We start from the raw sequence: 24,502 nt of genomic DNA on the forward strand, positions 1-24,502 counted from the left end.
TGTGAAAAAGATAGAGAAAGAGCAGGTTTACTTTCCATTAGCCTGACGACACCTGCTGGTAAAAAGGTGGTGAATTTACACCAAAATTCTAAATGCAGTCCATTTAAATTAATGCTTCTCATTCATGGATATATGTGTATGAGACCGATTTAAAGATGTGCATATCCCCCATCAAACCCGGCATTAGCATTGTGGCATGTGTGTTGTAGTAATAAACACTGAAGGCTCCTATTCATCAGAAATTCTGCCACGCTGTTTTTTTGTTGTTGTTGTTTTTTTTTTACGACAGCCACGTCAAGCTATACAGTAATAAGCAATAATGTGTAGATAACGAACGCTATTAGACAGCTCCGCGGTGGGTATGTGTGAGCATGCTCACGCTTTTTGGTAAGACAGGGCCAGAAGGGGTGGTGGTGGGGGGGGGCAGCTTTCAAGTTCAAACAGTTCATGGTGAATGTTTCAAACCCAATTCACCGCCCCAGTAATCAGGCAGACAGAAAAAGAATATATAAACCATTAAACAAACACTCGCTTCAGGGTGAGAAGAAACACCTGCTTCTGACTACAAAAAGGAGAGACATCGAGGCAGAGAGGAGAGGATTCATCTGAGCCGCATGACAGGCTTCATGACCGAATGACAATGAGCAGATATGAGGGCTGACAGGAAGTGTGAGGGGGGACACGATGGACACTTCCACTCTTAAAAATAAAGGTTCCAAAAAGGGGTTTTCGCAGTGATACCATAGAACAACATTTTTGCTTTCCCAAAATAACCTTTCTGAGAACAGTTCTTAAAATAACCATTATTTTATTAGTGTGAAAAACATTTTAATAATATAAAGAACCTTTTTCCACTATAAAGAACCTTTTGTTAAATTGAAAGGTACCATGGATATTTAAGGAACCATCAATGCCAATAAAGAACCTTTGTTTTTAAGAATGTAGCTGCATGGATCAGTAAAGCCAGGTTCAGAATACAGGAGTTTTTAAATCCTACTCGATTATGAAAAATCTCACAGATTTTTTCTCGCAAATCTCAAACATGCACACACTACAAGATTTGAAATTGTAGCGCAGCACACACTACAGAATATGATTAAGATAATCATGTCCATACGTTGTGTCATGTTTTCGAAGACACATGATTCATTCAAGCAAATCCACATGCCATTCCACCATCTCCGCTGTCCAAGGCCTGGATGAAATGTATGGACAGTCTAGTTATTTGTTTGTTCTCGAACTAGACTACAGACACATTGGCAGAAATGAGTCACACTTAAAGGAATTGTTCACCCCAAAATGAAAATTCTGGCTGTGTCCGAAAACCTAGGTAGCTGTCTTGCTGCCTCGCTGTCTTATAAGAGAATGACTTGTACGGCAGCGTTTGTGCGTGAAGATACCTCAAGAAACTGATTTCGGACAGACTTCTGAGGCAGCGTAACAGTTTAATGATCTACAGCAATATAGCGCGAGCTTTGGAGAGAACTAAACAAATATTAAATTACTACAGTAGTAATTTCTCGATAGAAATTATATCAAAATTGAAATATGTTGGTCAAAATCATACATTTACACACAAACTGAGCAGCAAATGCAACTTTCGGACGCCATCTTTATTTTTCTAGCTCATCTGTCACAGAATGGAAAGCACAGGATTGTGGGATATCAAAGGCAGCTAAGGATACATCTATGCTTCCTTCAAAAATCGATCAGATGAAGGTATCTCAGGAGACAGGAAGTGAAGCTAACATTGGATTCGGACGTGCCTTGATGCCTTACTACCTTGAAATGTGTCCTCCGAAGGCAGCATTTTCCAGTTTTCGGACGCAGCCTCTGTCTTTAGTCACCCTCATGTCATTCAAACCTGTTTGATTTGTTTGAATTTGCACAATATTTTTGGCAATTATTTTCTCTGCAATTTGCCATGGACCCTGTGGAAGGAAACATGGACTTGTGACAAAATAATAAGACCTCACCTAAAAAGACTTTAGACTTTAGACTTGACGACTACATCAAAGACTATTGGCCTGCTTAATGGTATTTATGACTATACAAACATGATCAGACTACTAATACAATGGGAGAATACCCAAAATAGCCACTTGCATCCATTAATAATCCAAAAACATTCATCCATTGATAATTCTCAAAAGGCATTTACAGTACCTATGAAATGTCCAAAGATCCAACAACCACATTGGAGTCAGAATAAAAGGCCAAAAAATGAGTCAGTGTCTCCACATGCTAAAAACCAACAAAGTGCAGCTCTACCAGTCTTGTGACTGTGCCCATTCACAATATTAAAAACGGCTGTTACAGCTGATAATTCATTGGTAAACCAAATAAACACGTATCTCCCAGGGGAGAAAGGAAAAGAAAAGTGAAAGAAAACCAAAAAGAATGACAGAATGAAAGAATGGGTGTTTGAAGGGGTAAAACCACACTTGGGGTTTCATGCTATACAACTGATCTTCCTTTCTCCCCCTTGCTGCTTGAGTCTCTCATTAAAGAGCAGTGCTGAAACCGGAGCTCGGCTTAATGTTTGCCGTGTTTGGAGAAGCACACAACCCATTTGGCTATAATAGCAACCTTTTCAGAAACAAACCTCAAATGAAAGGTGGCCAGCACAGCCAGCCGGCATCAGATTATTTTGAAAAGGGGAATGATATGACCGTGAAAAATTGTAAGCTGCAATTGAAAATAAACTAAAGTGCACAGTGCACCATCCATCGTTCTTAACCTACATGCACAAACATGTTCTTCTCTTAGACGTGGCCGTGTGTGCGCACCTTCATCACTCTTGATGCAGGAGAGATGTGTACGAGGGGCCTTTCACACTATCCAGACCCTCATTCCTGTCTGATGCAGTCACCTGATGCGTTTTCCTCTCCATGACTTTATCAGTAATGTATGACCTCTCAGATCTGAAAGCATATTCACTGTCAGAATACATATATATTAGTGTCAAAGAGTTATCAGGTTTGAAAGCATCAAAAAAAAGCCTGCTAAAACCTGTTCCACAGTCTGCGACACAGGCTGTATTTCATCTGTAATCACATAATTACCGGAGCAGTGCCTGTGGCGGACATGTTACATGTCATGGCCCTCAGCAGAACTCACTGAGGTAGAGCAGGACGTGTCAGACTCTCGCTGTCCAAAGTACAGTTTGGCAGTCACCTAATTCACTCTAACTCTTTCTCTTTTTTTTCCAGCCATGACCCTCTACACTCTCACTTCCACTCATTTTTTCTTTCACTGTCTCTTTGACCTCCCACATTCTTCCTTCTCCTCCTGCACGTCTGTCATTCCATGTCCTAGGCAAGCTGACTCTCTCCTCCCTAGCTAATGGGGACGGTTTGTACACCTTGGGCCCACTCGGTCAACTCAAGTCGTTTTCTTTTGTCTCTGTGTGGGGAGAAGCTGTGATCTGCCATGCATTCCTCTCCGAGCGAACACACCTTTACCTGTAGTCTCAAACATACACTCCATGGCCCAGAGCTATAGACTAGAGAACACTCCTCACACCTGCAGATAACTCAGCTGCAATTTGTCTCTCTCATGTTCAAGACTGTTTTATGAAAAACTGAGGACAAGGTGAAACAGAGAACACGCTCAACATGCAAATGCACGTGTGAATATGTACAATATATATTAACAGTATATATATAGTGTTGTGAGATGACATATGTAGTGTTGTGATATATATATATAGATATAGATATAGATATAGATATATACTGTATATAGATATATTGCCAAAGGTTTTGGGACGCCTGCCTTTATGTGCACATGAAATTTCAATGACACCTCATTCTTAATCCGTAGGGTTTAATATGGAGTTGGCCCACCCTTTGCAGCTATAACAGCTTCAACTCTTCTGGGAAGGCTTTCCACAAGGTTTAGGAGTGTGTTTATGGGAATTTTTGACCATTCTTCTAGAAGTGCATTTGTGAGGTCAGGCACTGATGTTGGACGAGAAGGCGTGGCTTGCAGTCTCTGTTCTAATTCATCCCAAAGGTGTTTTATCGGGTTGAGGTCAGGACACTGTGCAGGCCAGTCAAGTTCCTCCACACCAAACTCGCTCATCCGTGTCTTTATGGACCTTGCTTTGTGCACTGGTGTGCAGTAATGTTGGAACAGGAAGGGGCCATCCCCAAACTGTTCCCACAAAGTTGGGAACATGAAATTGTCCAAAATATCTTGGTATGCTGAAGCATTAAAGGGCACCTATTATGCAAAATTCACTTTTACATGGTGTTTGACCATAAATGTGTGTTGGCAGTGTGTGAGCAAAACCACCCTAGAATGAGAAAAATCCACCCAGTGGTTTTTTTACAATCTCAATAATTCATAAGCACTGTCTCAGAACGCCCTGTTCTAAGATTGCTCTCACTGTGACGTAGAATTGCGCTAAGCCCCACCCACGTGGTTTGATTGACAATCTGGTTTTGGCATAGACCCCGCCCTCGGTGATCGGTCAACCATCCTCCATTGTTTCAACGACAGCCGGTAATGTCTCCTAAGAAACATAAGTGTTCTGTTGTGGGATGTAATAATGAACACAGTAGTTTTCACTTACTTCTGACATCAGAGCCACTGAAAACGCAGTGGATGGATTTTATTTACGAAGGAAAGGCGCCACTCAAAATTCCAAAATACGTTTATGTTTGCGCGAATCATTTTTTGACCGACTGTTTTGAGAACGAGGGTCAATTCAAAGCAGGTCTTGCTTCAAGTTAATCCTCAAGTGTGGATCGTTGCCTACTGTTCGCGATCCAACGTCACCTCCAGAAGTAGTAAGTGTATTTAATGTTTTTTGAGCAAATAGTCATTTCAGTCGATGTCAGCCAGTTCAATAACAAATGCGTCTAAAGTTGTTGTTGTCGTCGTAGAATGTCTGTGTATATAATTTAAACCTTGTTTGAGGATTATTTTTTGCAACAATTACAAATGTAAATAAATTAATACCTGTTCTATCTCCCTGCAGCATATATTTTCTGGTTCTGTAGCCATCTTCTCACATTTGCCACATAAGCACCTGTACGACAAGTAATGTCAACATGACGCAACCGTTCCCTCGCATAAATATAATTTCGTTTGTACTTAGCAAACGTTATCACAGTATTTGTGTTTGTAGTTTCAAAAAATTGCGCGAACGTTATCACAGTGTGTGTGTGTGTGTGTTGCACATCCATAATTGCAAAGGGGACGCGATTAAAACTCTATAAGTACATAAATGTATCAAATAACCATTCAGAGACGTCCTGCTCCATTCTCAATTGTGTTTCTTCTGCCGGAGTCTCTTCATCATCTGGGTCTGATTCCGGTTCAAACATGTACGGCTGAATGCCATACAAAACAGCGGGTCTCTCACTCTCAGCCATTCTGCTTCTATCGACTGTTTATTGCCATAGGTATGCAAGTTACGCCCTCATCCAAAGGCAGGGCGGGGATATGCAGCTCATTTATATTTAAGGTGGTACACACCAAAACAGCTCTTTTTAAAACAGGCCACAAAAATGACATTTTCAAATGGTTATAATAAATTAACTGTGGGGTATTTTGTGCTGAAACTTCACAAATACATTCTGGGGCCACCCAAGACCAACATTACATCTTGTAAAAAGGGGCATAATAGGTGCCCTTTAAGAGTTCCTTTCACTGGAACTAAGGGTCCAAGCCCAACCCCTGAAAAACAACCCCACACCATAATCCCCCCTCCACCAAACTTTACACTTGACACAATGCAGTCAGGCAAGTACCGTTCTCCTGGCAACCGCCAAACCCAGATTCGTCCATCAGATTGCCAGACAGAGAAGCGTGATTCTTCACTCCAGAGAATACGTCTTCACTGCTCTAGAGTCCAGTGGCATCGCGCTTTACACCACTGCATCCAGCGCTTTGCATTGCACTTGGTGATGTAAGGCTTGGATACAGCTGTTCGGCCATGGAAACCCATTTCATGAAGCTCTCTACGCACTGTTCTTGAGCTAATCTGAAGGCCACACAAAGTTTGGAAGTCTGTAGCAATTGACTCTGCAGAAAGTTGACGACTTCTGCGCACTGTGCACCTCAGCATGCGCTGACCACGCTCTGTGATTTTACGTGGCCTACCACTTCGTGGCTGAGTTGATGTTGTTCCCAATTGCTTCCACTTTGTTATAATACCACTAACAGTTGACCATGGAATATTTAGTAGTGAGGAAATTTCACGAATGGACTTATTGCACAGGTGGCAACCAATCAAGGTACCACGCTTGAATTCACTGAGCTCCTGAGAGCGACCCATTCTTTCACAAATGTTTGTAGAAGCAGTCAACATGCCTAGGTGCTTAATTTTATACACCTGTGGCCATGGAAGTGATTGGAACACCTGAATTCAATGATTTGGAAGGGTGTCCCAATACTTTTGGCAATATAGTATATGTTATTCTATATTTAAATTTTAATTTGATTTTTTCTACACACATACTATACATACACAAAAATATTTAATCAACTGAAATTGAAAGCATCTAATTACTGTAAGTAATACTCATGAGAAAATACACATTTCAACTATATATGAGGAAATCATACTTCAAATGCCTAAAATGTAAAGTAAAATATCAGTTTTTACATTCCGGTGGAGGACCAGTTTTCAATTTCTGTGAAAAAAGTGGTAGCAAACACAGAGTTCTAAGAGAAGTTGTTTCCTGGAGTATTTAACAGTAACTTCAGAGCAGTAGCATGGCTCGGGGTCACTGTTGTTCCATCTTCCACGTCTGTTAGCCTAGAATCATCCCCGACCCCTCCAGACAAGCACGTATACACACAAACGCTCAAGAACGCACGGCTACAGAAGCTTCCCTCCCATTAACAAGCCTTTCAAGACAGCTTCCCATCCCTGACTAAAAGCGATCGGCACAAGGCTTGGGCTGGCCTGCCTGCTCAAATCCAGTCATGGATATCAGCAGCTCTCTGTGCTCTCCGGCTGCTGGGGGCTAGGCTTTAGCACTATCCAATGCTAAGCTACGATAGGGCGGGACTTCATCATAAGGGATTGTAAAGAGCTGTGACACATGCTTATCCACACCCTGTGCTCTGGCATGACAAAAGTTGGAAGAAATAAATAAATAACTCTACAAAAATGTTGCTTTATGTTTAATAGATCATGGTGGAGCCACTTTGAGGAGCTTACCCTTCCTTCAGGACGTCAACTCTGTGTTAGGACATCAAAGTTTACTTACTGCTACTTCTTCAACACATAAGAAACTTCAGAAATGACGTTGCTCTGATCAGAAGGTTGACAGTGGTAGTGGGAATCTAGACGGGATACTAGAGTTGTTAGCTTCACAATTCAACTAGACTACAGATTTAGCTGTTCACACTGATGATATGTTTTGATCAGTCTGCTTAACAAGAAACATCTCCTGAGAATTCATGCATGTCATGGCAATGAAAAGCATAAGTACTCCACCAGAAGTACTGAAAACACTGACGTGCCTTTTGTTGAGGCGGCTTTTGTTTCTTCAATTGGTTGCTGGAAAAAGGCAAATAAAACATGGTTGAGAGCCAGCTGTGATCTCTTACAAAACATCTGATGTGGATGAAGGAAGAGTAACTGGAGATGGTGTATCTCAAACACGACTGGATTGGGTTAGAAGGAAAAAAAAAACTACTTAGCAGGGAACACTTGGTAGCCTTGGCCCTTCGGAAACAACCAAGGACACCTTATGTTAGACGGAGAAAATTGACAGGTTTATCAGCTCTATGAAACAGTGACATGAAACAGATCCTCTAGCAAGCTAACTTGAAACACTATTACTAAATTTGTTTTCAAGCCACAAAACGGGGAAGAAACTGGTGGCAATCGAGATGCCAAAAATGTGTGGCAATCTTAAAGTTTGAAGCACATTCCCAAATAAGTATTCACAATTATTCTAACAGTATTCATAATTATTCTTAACATAAATAGTGTTACAATAAATAGAAAACGGCTCTCATGAGTCATTCTTTTAGTGAATCAAAAACATACAGCACAAGTAGTGTAGACCCGCAAAATAAATGTCTCTTATGAGCAATTTAACAGATATCAAAAAGATTCTGCTTTCAATTAGTCATTATAAATGAAATATCTGCCATATTTTTCAATGTGTAAGTAAGCTATTTCCTGTGAATGTTAAATACTTCCAATTCATTAGCTGCTATATGTAAAAAAAAAACTAAGAATGCATTAAACAACTATTTGTGCTACAAACTAGTATTTATGATTACGATAACATTTAAAATAGTATCATAAGCTTGAAAATATGAAAAAAAAAGTTTGCAATGGACTGTTTTTGTATAGCTAATATACCTGGAAGCAGCTGATATTGGTGAAAACAAGTCAATGCCTGCTCTTTCATAAAAAAAATAAAATAAAATAAAATAAAATAATAAGATGCATATCTGAATTTAAAACGAATTAATTAATTAAAATGAATACCCAGCCCTAATATGCAGCTAAAAATATAGTCAGTAAACAAATGTCAACATAGTACAGTCAAATATGAAACTATATAAATAAACGATTTAGCTGAATAGAAAGGCCTGAAAATGATGTTCTAATGAATTTAAATTGATGAAATATTTGACAAACTGCAACTGTGAAAAAATGCCTTTCGAAACCTCTAGAGACTGACATAAGTGTTTTTAGAGTGGCACACGTAAGAAAGCAAACTGAGAGACGCTTTATGGATGTGGGTTTGACAGTGAGCCGGAAGCCACTGATGAAATTGGAGGATTACTGGAACCGGGGTCTTCTGGGACCGGGGTTCGAGACTGTTGGTGATGGACTAAATTTAATCGAGGAACAGGGTTGGGTAACATGAACTGGACAGAAATGAGCTCTAATACTATAAGAGGGGTTTGGGGGTTTTATGGATTAATTCAGTGGAGGTTGCCTATTACTGTTTGAGTGTCAGCTGGACAGTTTGTCTTTCCCTTATCCTGTCATTTTGCAGAAGTTTGCATTTTTGAATACTGGAGTAGAGTGGGCCTTCTCAATGGACTATGACAGGATTATGGGGGGCTGCGCCACATTCTGGTCAAATAGCTCAGTGGCAAAGCTGAGAGCTATTAGGAGGTGATTAGGTAACCGGTGGCTGTTTACAAAGGTTGAGCCCAGGGTCTGAGCTGGATAACAAGCACTGGGATGGAATCTGCAGAGCCTGATCCGGCCGACTTGAAGGCTTCAGCTTGTATCCGCTAGCAACTGTCACTATGACCCCATCAGCCAGTCAACGAGCAACTCCTTAAGATGTGGTAATCCAGAGAAACAGTAGTCTGGCAGAACTGCCAAGGGTTATGCCAGGCAGAGGTTAGGCATCACAGGCTGTACAGGAGGAGGAGGAGGAAGAGCAGACCACGGTGACCCTGAACAGGAGTGAGAGAAGCATGTGTTTCTTTGTGTGGGAGGGCGTCATTAAAACCCAAACTTCTGATCAGGGTCTTAATGAGGTCTACGTGCCTGTCCACCTATACGGAGAAAGCCTGGGCAAGAACAATTTCAAAGGATAGATGAGGAGGAGTAGGTCAGGCCTTCAGATGGAGAGAAAGACAGAGAGATCGGGAGTGAGACGAGAGAAAGGGGAAGAGCGCGCTATCTGGCTTGGCACCTAATCAAAGGGATTAGGGTTTGAAGAAGCCAAGCCTACAGGTTATCCTTCAGGAAGCATACCAAGTAGTTATCAAAAACACCTTGGTTCAAAGCAGCTCAATTTTCCTATATTTCCCGTTTGGCCCAAGCCTTCAGGGTTTGTTTCTAGCTAATAAAGGGTGTCAGAGATGTTTGTACTTGCATGCTCTAGGAGACAAAGAGAGAGAGAGAAATAGAGAGAGAGAGAAGTGTGTTTAAATGTAGTCCAGGTCTTTCCTCATTCTCACAGCACAATCAATCACCCTGAAGACAGTCGGGGAGAAATGTGAGATGCCTGTATCTCTGACTAGGAGATTTAGCACAAAACAAGCAGTGCAGGTAGTCAGTCAAATCTATAACCTGTGATTAACCTGTCACTGATAGTGTGTGCGTGTACATTTAGGATGGAAAGTACTTTGTGATTATGTTTTCTTTTTAAGTGGACTGATACTGTATTGTTCCAAAAATCATATTCATTAGATATTTTGTATGCACTGTTAATATCATCAATGAAATTACTGACAAAAACATTTGCCAACAAAGGTTTTTTGGATTTTTATAATTGTTTCAAATAATTATTTAAATGTTTGGGGTTGGATTTTTTTTTTTTTTTTTTTAAGAAATTAATACATTTATTCAGCAAGAATGCATTAAATTGATCAAAAGCGAGACATATATATGTAAAGACATATGTTACAAAAGATGTCATATTTCATATGTATGCTGTTCTTTTGAACTTTTTTTGAAGTTTTTACAAAAATATTAAGCATATAAAAATATTACAATTTTGAGTACCAAATCATCATATTACAATGATTTCTGAAGGATCATGTGACACTGAAGATGGGAGTAATGATGCTAAAATTCGGCTTTACCTTCACAGTAGTAAATTACATTTTAAAAGTTTTCACAATATTACAGTTTTTATGGTTTAGTATTTTTAATCAAATAAATGCATAATTGGTGAGTATAAGAGACTACTTTTAAAAACAACCAATCAAAAAATCTTACAGACCCCACATTTTTTGAACGTTGTGCATACAAAACATAAATGTAATATTAAAAACTGCATCTGCACAAAATGATTTGAATGCATACTTGAGCCAAGTTACATGCTAGTCAGAATGTAACTTGCTCTGACTAAAATCAATAAATATGATATGAAAAATTAACCAATTCGAAAGCATATTTAATGTCAAAAAACGGTGTACAAATGAACACTGCTTGCTGCCATGATGTCGAGCTCGGGGCATAATGTTTGGCACCAACAAACGTACTGTCTTAAGCACTTAAAAACCCATCCTTTGGTTCTCCGATAGCTCCTTCAACAGTTTACACTACCCAAATCTGAAGGATCCCGATTTACAGACGTACATTACTGGGGCCTAGACCTGCCAAAGCCGAGGTATGGCTTCAATAGAGCCATCCATCTGTCTGCTGTTAGTGCCATTACATCCAGATGGGCCTTTAATTGTATTTCTGTCCAAATTGCAAAATAGCTACTTGGAAAAGAAGCTAAAATAACATACAAACAACAGCAACTATGATAACAAGAAGAGCTGGAGTGGAATGGAAAAGAGATCAAAACCACGGCTTACAAATTTCAACGCCGCCCTTTGAAAGCAGATCCCCTAACATTACAGCAACGTATTGATTTACTCTGCAATTTGGTGTCTCTCTCTCCCAACACCAGAGCACCAACCTGAACCACACAGGAGGTCCCGCAAATAGCAGTCGTCTGATTTTTCCAAAACATAAAAGATTAATACCTTTATTCTTTACAGAGGGAGTGGAAAACAAGGCAGAAAGAACGAGGAAAGTAATAATAAAAGGGAGGTCAAATTGGTATTTGGAGAAAGTGAGTTAGCGAGCAAAATTAGATATCCAGACCCAGAGGTAACTTTAATAAGAGATAATAAGAAAATGTCTGACTTTTGTGTACAGGATTGAAAACGTGCTCTCGGAAAAGGAAACCGCCGCTCCTCTCGACAAACACAATCACATCCAACAAAGAAGACGTTGTACTTGAACAGAAAGTAATTTATTCAGTAGCTCATTCCAGCCATTATAACATGGAGGATAGATTAGTTCTGGAAAAAGAATAAATACTTTAAAGCGAGGCAATAAAATCGAAAGCAAAAAATCGATAGCATATTTAAAGTTAAAAAACAAAGAGCCGGATAGATGCGGTCAAGATCGTCTTCACACAGGAAAACCAGACTAACCTTTAAAGTTCCATTAATAATTTGTATTGCTATTCTGTTCTGCAGTTAAAAACCAAATTCTTCCAATCTAACAGCATGGCTTCAATTCACCTTTCTAGTAAAGAGCTTTAAAAGCCAAACGTTTCATGCCAGAGAATAAAAATCACAGACTCATAGGATGGGCCAACAACGCTGGGCTAAATATAGCATTCACTAACTAGACACTTGGGAAAGAAAGAACAAAAAATAGTGATACCTGGTCCAATTCCCAGCTCCCATTAGGAAAGGTTACTCTTCTCACTCCTACCTCACTACACTCTATTAAATACTTATTAAAGGTGCAATAAATGGTGATACAAAGTAGTTATGAGTGCCCCGGGCCAACATGTGTCTGAAAGTGCTGTTTATGAGATGAGTACAGACCGCAGCTTATCATCATGAGGAAGCTCACAACTGTGTCGTTAACAAAGCAGCTATTAATTTCAATTTAGCCTGATGCTTAATGTGTAAACAGCATTACGGCCCGCTAAACACAAACAGCCGCTAACAGGAGAAAAACAGACATATAGAGTATGAATTAAAAGCAGTCTCTATGTGACAGTGCTTCACAGCGGGGCTTTGACGGGATGATTTAGTCTGTAATGAATACGGCTTCAGAGCACATTCACTGATACATAAAACATATCTTCACTTACTCCATCCCCCCCTGACCGAACGCTTCTCATCCGATTTACCCAAGCAAGATAATATGTACATAAACATCTCAAACCCATTCAGATATTTCTGCAGAAGTGCACACTGCATATTTAAACTGATCTGTGGTGTATTTGCATCTGTGAGCGTTTTGAAAAAGCTTGTCCATAATAAATTTGAGTCTTTTAAGCCATGTTTACCATTACACAATCTCCATCCTCTGACAATCAAACGACGCTTACGCCACATTCCACAGGACATGAGGATCTGAATTATTCACTCCGCCATCACTGGCAATGATTCGTACTCGCAGAGATAAAAACACAAACGCGTACATGCTCAAACTTGCGCATGTGATGCAGTAACGATATTAAAAAATGAGAAACACTTCGAGTGACATCTGAATTCTTTTGAACCCTCAAACTTGTGCCGTTTTTCTTTTCTCTTTTTGTGTTCCTACTAAGATCATCCTATACATTACTTTATTTATAGGCATACCGCTTCACTGTTTTTATAAAAAATAAAAACAATAGCAACAATAATAACAATGCCATATGAAATGAAAATAAATGATTAAACAATTAATTTCATTTTTAAAAAGCAAATATATAAATATATAAATAAATCAGACTAGGCTCCCAGGTGGCTCCAAGACAAGAACCTCTCTGTACAGTATGCATAATTCACGACTGGAGATATGCGTTTTAAATGCTGTTGAAATATAAATGCAGCATATGCTAATTTGACTGCTAGCTCTTTCACACTCTTATTTGGGCAATTTGTGCTTAAAGAATCAAAAAGAGCGAGAAAGACCACAAAATATGAGGCAAGTTTTGCGGATTCTTGGTGATGTTTAGGAGCGTGCTTAGTTAGGAACAAGATTTAAAAGTTGAAAAAGATTTCAACTATTTGATTGAAACCTAAAGTTGATTTCCCACTTTTCACATTGCACTTTTGGACTGCAGTATGTTTGTGTCACCAAAGTAAGTACTAGCGGCAGATGTTTACCACTGTAACTTGGTTAGGAAAGATGGCAGATGTTTTTGTGTTGGATTTACCACTAAAACACACAAAGAGAACAGCACTTATATACTTGTTTATATGCAATATTATATATGTGTGTGTGTGTGCATATAAAGTATATAATCTAGGGATGTGCAAGACTAGTCGATTAAACGATACTGCTGCTGCCGGTCGACTTGGAAATACTAGTCATTTACATTTTTTTGCACATTTAAAGGTGCTAAAGAGGATCTTTACATCGACTGAGAAACCAAAGACTGTTAGTGAGTTTTTGAAATGAGCGCATGCGTAAGAACAACCCCCCTCCTTCACAGCTCATTTCAAGAGAACGCCTCCCAAAACTCGTGCACAAGTATTGGAACACGAGTGTTTACCACCGGCATTCGCTGTATCGTGGTAGTGGATTCATTATGTCGGACTCACCGCAGGTAACTCATAATCTGCAGTTGTTACTCCTGTCTCCTGACAAAAACATTGCATGCAGCGCCTGTGGAGTGTGGAAAGTTACTGGAGCGCGCAGCCACGGACATCTCGCACAAGGACCGTCATGGCAGTGATTGACAAGCCAGAGGGCCAATCCGCGCACGTCTTTCACAAGGAATGTAATGGCAGTGATTGACAAGCCAGAGGACCAATCTGATGTTTTTGGCTGATGTTTTTAAGGCCCTTCCTTGTGCACAGATGATGTATATTAATATTATTCCTTTCAGTGCACCTAATAAATAGTCTTTTATCAGTTAGTAAAGAGAGTTTCAAGTAATATTGCAAAAATGTATAAAACAAAACATCCTCTTTAGCACCTTTAATGTTTTGCTTCATATTTTTACAAAGTCTATGTTTAAATTAGTGTCATGTTAACATTTGTTACAGTATTTATTAATCTTTGTTAATGCTAGTTAATAAAAAAATACTGTCATTCATTGTTCATGTTAGATCACAGTGCATTAACTAATGTTAACAAATACAAATTTTGATTTTAATAATGTATTTGTAATTGTTGAAATTAACATTAACTAAGATTAATAAATGCTGTAGAAGTATTTTTTATTCTTGGTTCATGTTAACTAAAGTAGTTAACTAATGAAGCTTTATTGTAAAGTGTTACCAAATTTAATATATTACTTTGAAAAAAGCACATCAGGGGCCTGATGTATAAACATTGCATATGCACAAAAAAAGGCACTGCATAGTAAATTTTCCATGCGCATATTGGGATTTATAAAAAATAAACTTAGTGTAAATATGTGCGAACCATAAGGGAGTAATTGTTCTGTTCTAAATAGCAGAACTCGTGTAGAACTCAATAGCAGACACAGAAAATATTTTTGCGCAAATAATGATCAGTGATGCACACTTCGTCTAAGCAGATAGCTTAGCAACATAATGGCATGATGACAGAAACTGAAGGAATCGTTCGGTGAACGTCCGACGAATAGCTACTGTATACAGTACTGTATAACCTCTGTTGAACGCAGTTGTGCTGTTGGTGTCGTGCACAGACAGACAGTAGCCGAAACATAACACCTTTTGTGGTCTTCCCAATACCTTTGTATTTGAAGGAAAGATTTTGAAGGAAACGGTAAGATATGCACGTTTTATTTTTAAAATATCTTGTCAGAGTCAGACAGTTATTTACAATGCAAAAATAAGGCCTATCCGTTTCCAGTAAAATATATAAACATCCTAAAATATATGTTTACCTTATAGGCAAAATTGTATAAATTTGATTTGTTTAAAACAAATAAAAATACTATTTAGCCAGTGAACAAAAAAAAAAGAATGAGAATTGGAAAGTTTCATTGGAAACTTAATCTGAACAGTATCTTATACAATTTTGATTTATTTTTTTTCTAAAACAAGACAAGGCTAGTGAATGATTTTTAGCAATGTAATGTGACGGCATTTATTGTCATATTTTCATTATATTTTGTGCCGCTAAACACAGTGTCACATGAATGGGAATATGCATGGAAAGGATATGCAGATGACGTAATGCATAGTAAAACTAGGCGTTGTAAACTACTTATATGGTTATTTCGGAGAGGAGACGGAGCGGAGATTCATGTTCATATCTTCTGCTGACTGGGTTTTATAAAGGGAATTTTGTGCAGGTTCTGGCGTACGCATGGTTTTATAAATCTGAAAATGTTTGTGCTTACGGAAAATCTGGCTTTTATGCGTATGCACACTTTAAGGATAAAATCTACGGGAAGTTTTATACATGGGTCCCCTGGAGCAGAAAACAAAATAATTTCATTTTACCTCAGATTTTGCTTGAGTTCGTTTTCTCTGCAATTGTGGCGGGTTCAGATAAATGTCCACTAGGAAGATGAGCAAGGTAAGGAAGTATTTTGAAAACCTACACAAAACTTTTCCGTTTTCTTCTATGTCATGCGAAACTAGTATATAACAATTAAGCTTGCTTATAGGCTTGTTATACTATCGGTTATGAGCAACAATACTGTATGAAATTTTAGACTAGCTGGTTGCAAAATTTCCATTTAAGCATTAATTAAATTAGTCGTTGTGCACATCCCTAATATAATCGCAAGAGATGCAAAAGGTGCAAGTTTCTTTATTTGCAAAGGTGCAAAGGTTATTTATTTACAAATAGTTATGAGAAATGTACAATATACTTAATGTGAAAATAAGCATGCAAAGATAATACATCAAATGTTACATCATCAATAGTGTTTAACTTTTGTGATTTGGGGCAGCTCATGTTCACACCAACAGTGAATCGTACCACAATTCATACAAAACAAACTCCAGACCACCTCCACAAGATGAACACTTCCACACAAACCAAAAAAAACCCTAAACTATGGTGACAAACGGACTCTGGTCCGCTCCAAAAGCCTAGTGTAAAAGCACCCAAGAGACACCAACAGATATTTGTTCCAGTTTACATCATTTGTATTGCTGGCCAGCTGATTTTTGATCAGCATACTGTTTGCAAAATGGTTAAATGAAATAGGATAGCCATATGGTCTTTATTCTAAAACGGGTGAAGTATATAACCTGAGAAGAGTGATGAAAGAGAGAGAGAGGAAAGTGGGATGGCTATAAGAGGCTCATTGTTTATAAAAGAATGAGAAGTGCATTTATCTATAGTGTGTCTTTAAGTTGATTGACTTCACAAGAGTGAAATCCCTGCAGTGACTCCTAACAGAGACAACCTGCAGTGCTGCCAACCTGCTCTTCCTCTCTCTCTCTCTGTAAGTATCTCCCAGATGACTGACCAATCACCAACATACGGAAGAACCCAAACCTTCATAGCTCCTAATGTTGCACTCAAAACACCTACACAGACACAACAACAGTTAAAGATGATCCCTGGCCATCCAGTGTGTGGTGTAAGTCAGTGGAGTTAATGCAATAGTGTGTGACCTCTATGAGTCTGCATGGTGCATGAGAAATTGACAGAGTGCTAAGTGTGGCACTCACTAGCTGGCCTGCTCTAATTAAGGAGGAACAGCATGCCACAGTCTGATGCTCCAAATGGCACCATATGTTTTCCCAGACTAACCGGCTGAATAAATGCCATTTAGCAAACAGGATCTACAGCACTGAGTCTGATAACACAGACTCTAAGTGTCTTATAAAAGCACAGAGACCCCCCTCATGTCAGCCTCAGCTGCCTGCAATTTAAATCAGCCCTGATTACAATGCAATAGAAACACTCCTTCATGTACCAATTAACCATTTACAAACATGTAGTATTTTAGGACAGAAAAGAGAAAAGAGTAAAAGAGATGTAAAGATGGGAGAGGAACAAAAAAGAACCACAAAAGAGAGACAACCTGACAAAGAAAAAAAGAAAAGAGAGGATTGGTTTATCAGAAACATCTCTTCCATCTCAGACACTATAACACATAACATAACATAACATAACATAACATAACATAACATAACATAACATAACATAACATAACATAACATAACATAACATAACATATAACACATAAACTAACAATCAAAAATATGAAATAAAAAAAAATTGGAAGCATGGAAATTATGTAATGTTCGGAACCCTGCACATGAAATGCTGGAAGAAAAATGTTTATCGTGGCCACAAATTAACATTTTTTTTCCACAACTTACTAAAACGTCAGCACATCTCACTAAATTCGTTCCCTCGTTTTAAGTAAACTGTGCACAAGATAAAATAATTTGTTTCCTCGTTTTACTAAATCGTGTGCACAATAAAATTAATTCAATCATTTTACTAAATCGTGTGCACAATAAAATTAATTCAATCATTTTACTAAATCATGGCCCCATTGTAATAATTTGTTCCCCTTTTTTAGTTAAATCAAAACGAGGGAACGAATTAGTATAACATGGCCATGATTTACTAAATCGAGAAAATGAATTAAGTAATGAATGATGAAAAAGAAATTTAAAAGGTAATGAAAAAGGAATTCTTAATTCATGGCCATGATTTATATATGTATGTTTCGATTTATGATTTACATATGTATATATATATATATATATATATATATATATATATATATATATATATATATATATATATATATATATATATATATATATATATATATATATATATATATATACAGCCATTTCATTTGTGATTAAAATATCTTAAAATGTCATAAATGTGTACACATTTATTACATTTTATATATATATATATATATATATATATATATATATATATATATATATATATATATATATATATATATATACTGGCATGATTTTATAACATCAAATATCAACATAGTGTAAAACGGTATTATAAATATGTGTAGAAGTCGTTACTTTGTTATGAGAAAGAATGTCCGAAAAACTGAATTTCACTGATGTCATTCAGAGCAACCAATATAAAGGGACCATTTTGGATCAAGTCATGCAGCCAATATCATGTGACAGGACATCATTCAGACACCTGCAAAGGACCACATGGTCATAAAGCAAAGTAACTAACTCTCTTTTAACTATCTGAAAAATTAATGTTTTCACTTGAAACAGGTCATTCGGTACAACCGCTATAAAACATGGAAAATGTTGTAATATTTTATACACTTAAAACACTTAAAAACTTGTACTAAATATAAGATGTTTGATTGTCCTTTTGCTAGCTAGCTAGCAAGCTAACTATCTAACTAGTTAGATATCAGCCTGTTAGCATTGTTTTAAAATATTGTCATTCAATATAACCAAAAGTGTAATTTGGTAAAACCAAAACCGAACCGACTTTTTTGGTGACAAATTTTGTCCATCTTGTAAAAAATGACAAAAGCAGTGTTAATTAATTATAAAAACCACATAATCTCATTGTTAACACTTAAAACTTCAAAATTAATTATATCTCCATTATGTTTTTGTACACTTTTAAAAACCTTATTCGCCAATGACCCATATATATATATATATATGGGTCATTGGCGAATAACGTACCTAACGTACCTCAGGAGACAGTAACACAACACAAAAGTATTTTAGGCTAAGATACTGGCTGGCTATTGAAGAAGAAAAAAAAATGAAACAGCCACTAACTAACCCACTGTGACACAGTCAACACAACTGCTGATACAACAGAAACAATGCCCACATCAAACTACAGAGCTGCTGGGAAGGGCATACCGTAGCTTTGTTTCTGTTAAAATGATTCAGTGAAATGACTACAGCTGGTGCCAGCAATTAAAAGCCTGGAAACAAGCTGAAGCACAGATATTTACGGACTACTACAAAGCAAATACACAAAAATAAAGACCCTCTGGCCAAATCTGTCCTCACTAAACCTTGACATTTTAATCAAGCTCCAAGAGCGCATAATGAGGAACCGCTTAGACTTCATTATTAGATACTGCATGTTACTAATTAGAACTACCACAGTCTTTTATTGCACAGCCTGCACACTACACTCATCAGAGACAGGTAGTGAACAGCACAGTTGTGTAGAGAAGTGTACACTAAAACAATTACAATGGTGAAGTATGAGATGGCCGAGATGGGCATTTTTTGACATTTTTGTGTGAATTTGTCCGTTCAAGCACAGGAAGGCATGAAGGAGAGTTCAACTTAGTATTTGCGCTCTGTCCGAAGGCCTGGGTATAGTTCAATTTCCGCACAGACGGCCGAAGTATACCCAGGCATTGAGACGCGGCTTTCAGGGCACGCGCTTTATATGTTTTGGATGTCACATTCCCACATAGTGCGTGAGTAACAAATTCCCTTTCGTGTGTTCTAGCGCTTGAATATTTAGAGTGGAAAGGCTTAAACTTTCGTGATAATGCAGCACTGACCGTCAACTGTACAGAGCGTTGTTCACGTTCATGTTCTCACAATACTGCATTGTTAGAATTCATTAAAATGTTACCGGGAACCTGGCAACTGACAGAGTTTCATACGCCATTCACCAACACCGATTTTTACTCACATTTGGCACTTGGTGAGTGTTAATTTTAGGCCCTGCTCACACATATTATATGACTATTCTCCAACAACTATAGCTACTTCCTTACCAGATGTGATAAGCACCCGACCTAGTGAAAATTTAAAGGACAAACTTGCATAAAGTATCAGAATCTGCAGTTAACACTGAGAAGTCATGTGTTGGCTACTAACTGCTAATCTCATTCCCTCAGCAAAAGGAAAATAAATTCATAATTTTGCTTTCAAAGTAAACATCTGAGAGAAATAAACGAAAGCATCCATAAGGATGGAAGGAGCGTTTCCAATGCACTGAGCCTGATGTGTTTATTTATCTGTTTTCTTTTAGTGGGCCTGCTAGTGCAGTTTAGAGCCTCATAAATGTCAGATAAGCCACCGACTGTGGCCTGAGAGATGTGTGTGTTTCAATGGCCTCTCGGAGCTCGTGGGGTCATTTAAACAGCAGCTAGCAGCACGAATTCGGTTCCTCTGTGTCAAACGGCATTCTGAATAGTTGCACCTTGGGCGAAATACATCGCATTGTGATTTCATGAGCGAGAAAAAAAGGCAGCCCTCCGATAGAAAGGAGAGTGGAGGAAACAAAAATGACTCGCAGCGGATATCTCAAAGCAACAAGAAAGAGAGAAGAAAGTTAAAAGTGAATCCTCCTCTTCCCACAGGCAGTTAAGTGGGTACCTTGAGGCTGAAGGCCCCCAGCAGTCGGTTGATAATGTGACCTCTGAGCTAGCAGACTCGCAGGCAGACCAGAGGCTGTGTAAACTAGCACTGGAGAGCCTCAGGATGGAGCGAAGCTGAAGAAAACAGGTATAGGACAGAAGCAGATGCAGAAAATGACAGAAAACAGCATGTACTTCTTACATGAGAGACATTATTATACTGTACTCTTGAATAAGAATTCAAGTAGCTGCAACACACAACCAATTCAAACTAGAGGGTCAAACTGAACTTATAAAGAAATAATGGCAGTAATTTTCAACTTAATGTCTACAGACTGCATATGTAGCTGTCTATTAGTACAGTGAATCATTTCAATGACTTCACTAGGTACCTGAACTATGACAGCAGAAAAAGGATATAGATGTGATGCCGTCATCCGTAAAGCATTGTTTAAATACAGCAAACCCTACCGAAAGAAAATTAATTGGTGACCAGAATCCAGAAAAGAAAGAAGTCCATCAAAAGGATGATTATACAAATTTATACAAGTAACAAACATTTTTTTGTATTAGTAAAATGTTGAAATTAACATTAACAAAGATTAATAAATGCTGTAGAAGTGCAGTTCATCATTAGTTCATGTTAACTAATGAAACCTTATTGTAAAGCTATTTTCCCAAAGTCAGTTAATCTTAAAATATGAGAACATTTTGAGATGTAATTCAGTATATACAATATTTTTTTATTGTGCATAATCTCCAATTAACATGTAATATACATTTACATTAATGCATTTGGTAGATGCTTTTATCTTAAGTGACTGCATTCAAGGTAGACATTAGGGACTTTAAGCAACAGCTGCTGATGGAACGGCAACATCAACCGGAAGTAAACTGCCGTAGCTAAAGAACGCAAAAATCGCTAAACAACAACAAAGAAGATGGCTCAACGGATCATTTAATCATTTGACATAGTAAAAATTAAATTACATTTAAATAAAAGCAAGAGAATGGTTGCTTTTGGTATTAAATGGCATACAGGTACAATTAAAATACCGCATAACCATAAAACATAACATTTACTTATCTATTCTGCCACGTATTATCGACTACGGCCAATTGGCTGTTCTCCCGTACTAGACAGTTACAGTAGAACGTCAAGAAGTAGCAGTTCGCACATGCCCAACAGAACGCCGTTGCTGTTGTATCAGCAGCTGCTGCTTAAAGTCCCTATTTAATCAATTCATACACTCCATGGGAATCAAACTCATGACCTTAGTGTTGCTAGCATCATACTCCATTGTTTGTGCACAGGAATGAATGTAATGTAATTTGGTCATATTATGGGGAAAAAGTTGTCAAAATTGTGTGTATTTATGATACAACTAAATCACATTTTCACAATTTTTGTATAACTTGAAAAAGCTGTCAAATCAAGACAAAGAAGTAATTTTAGTCCAAAAGGGTTAAAAATGTCCTTTCTGCCTTTGTCATTTCAAGCACAGAAAGCTACACAATACATAATTTAGGTTGCGGTGGTAGAAATGTTCATTAAATGAAAAACTAACTCTCCAGTATGCTTTCTAAAGGCCAAAGGTGTCAATAGTTGAAGAAACACACAGTAAACATTTATTTTGTTTTTACAAACTGAGAGATGGGAGAAATGGTCTGTGGTAATCGAGTTGAAAATAACTGTTCCTTCAAGCTTACACTCAGTACCTTCCGTCAAACATACCCAAAAGCTTTAGTCAAACACATTCAAGCTACAGCACTAATATTAGCTTGCTCTGATTTAATCGTCTATTGTCAGCCTCACTCCTATATCCAGGCCATCCGATGTATCTCACTTAATTTGAAATCTCTTTGTAAAGTACTTGGCTGTGGATTAGCTCTCTTATTTTATTTCTAAGTCCTGTATAAGCTGCGCTCCCTCACGGGCCGGCTCCTTTCATCCTCAGAAAAGTTCACACACAATTCGCTTCAAGTAAAACATGGACAAACACCTCGGAGAAAGCAGCGAGAGCTGTGCTAGTACACTAATTACAAAAAATATCTGCACTAATCCCACCCTGATAAAACACTCATTACCAACCAAAGACACTTATCAACGGCGGATTCATGACCCATTTCCGAAAGTGGCTTTATAGGAGGCAGAGGAAAGGCAGTGTATCATCCTATCCTACATCTGTACCAGAGCTTTTCATTTGTCTAAGAGCGACGGATGTTGAGAGGTAATTAACAGCTGCTGGACTGGGCTAATAGAATTCTCTGGAAACTGTAAGTTGGTGGTGAGGGAGAGGGAGATGGAGATGGCAGGCCATGCCTATATTAATTACAATGCTTCAGGATAGACTGAAGTTGCGAAAATCCTTTTAAGGACATCAGAAAGGTGAACTTATTTTTACCTGTCAAACACAAATCCATGTGTACACAATCACTAGTGATGAGTTAATGGTGCACCATGCCATTTTTTCCATATTAAAATGTTATATACAAAAAAATAAACAAAGCTTGACATGATTAAACTAGCGTAAACTCACATGAGATTACGAATTCTTCATTAGGCTGGTGGTCCCCGTTCAGGTCACCAGCTGAGTACTTTCCACTTTATTTTGGAACTGCCTCAATATTGACACGTTCAGTTGTGGAGTACTGTAAATTATGGGTGACAAATACAGGGGTTGGACAATGAAACTAAAAAACACCTGGTGATACAGCCTCAGTTCATCTTGGGAATGACAGATTCTGCACAGTGGCCAGAGGGATTTTGTGCCATTCCTCTTCCAGAACAGTGGCCGGATCACTATGTGATGCTTGTGGGGGAAAATGTTTTGACTTGCTCCTCCAAAATACCCCAAAGTGGCTCAAAAATATTTAGATCTGGTGACTGTGCAAGTCATGGGAGATGTTTGAACTGTTAGGTGCACATGGTCCTCGAGAATGTTTCAGTAGTCACTGGCAGTGATGCGTAACTCCCACGGATGTGGGAAAGACATGAAGGTGGACTCGTCAGAGAACAATAAATGTTTCACATTGTCCACAGCCCAAAATTTGCACTGTTGGCAATGAAACCTACATTTGGCATTGGCATGAGTGACCAAATTTGGTCACTCAATTTTGGTCACTCAGGTTTGGCTGTAGCAGCCTGACCATGAATACTGGATCTGTGGAGCTCCTAATGAACAGGAAACAGGAGAGCCGAGGTGCACATTTCATTCTGCAGTGAGTTGGGCAGCTGTGGTTTTATAGTTTTTTTTTGATACAATCCAAGTAAATACCTGGATATCCCTTTCAGACAATTTCTTCTTGCATGGTCAGTTGCTCCATGTTTTATGTGATTCATCCAACGTGGAGGTATGTCGATATTACCCTGGATACCATAGATCTCTTAACACCACAAAGACTTGCTGTCCCGATCACAGATGAGCCAACGAGACACACACCAACAATTTATCTTTTTTTTAACTTTGATATGTCTTCCATTTTGTTGTGTGGATTGCAATATTTTATGCACAACTGTGCTATTGCTCGGCTAATTCAACCTTCACTCTCTGCTCTTACTGATAGAATGTAAAATCAGTGAAGATTGGCCACCAGGCTGTGCATATAGGCACGGATCCTCCAACACTATATTGGCCAGTGTTTCAGTTACATTGTCCAACCCCTGTATATCTATAAATATGGCACGTCTACAATGACGAAAACTTTAGCATCCACACTGATCACAGTTGTTGTTAAGGTGGGTAAATATCACAAAAAGTAACCCAAAATAAAAATATGAAATTATATTGTGCATAAAGAAAATGTGATCTAATAGTTTTGACTAAGTATTTTTGCTTTTT

The 24,502-nt window shown here is 38.2% G+C and overlaps 1 protein-coding gene across 4 annotated transcripts in view; it reads right to left on the bottom strand.

The window, feature by feature from the left end:
- The window catches only part of fto (FTO alpha-ketoglutarate dependent dioxygenase), a 160,106-nt gene that overhangs the window by 53,022 nt on the left and 82,582 nt on the right, over nt 1–24,502 (bottom strand). The window contains exons 9-10 of one of the 4 annotated variants that reach the window (XR_007184138.1): nt 21,053–21,127; nt 20,680–20,795 (exon numbers count right to left, since the gene is read on the bottom strand). The exons of 2 other annotated variants lie outside the window; for them this stretch is intronic. The gene's annotated coding sequence lies outside the window, so the exon portion shown is untranslated. Of the gene's footprint in view, nt 1–20,679; nt 21,128–24,502 lie in introns of all 4 variants that reach the window. One more of the 4 variants, XR_007184137.1, reaches the window with a different exon arrangement.

This window comes from Megalobrama amblycephala, linkage group LG3 (assembly GCF_018812025.1).
Source record: "Megalobrama amblycephala isolate DHTTF-2021 linkage group LG3, ASM1881202v1, whole genome shotgun sequence".
Classification (NCBI taxonomy): domain Eukaryota; kingdom Metazoa; phylum Chordata; class Actinopteri; order Cypriniformes; family Xenocyprididae; genus Megalobrama; species Megalobrama amblycephala.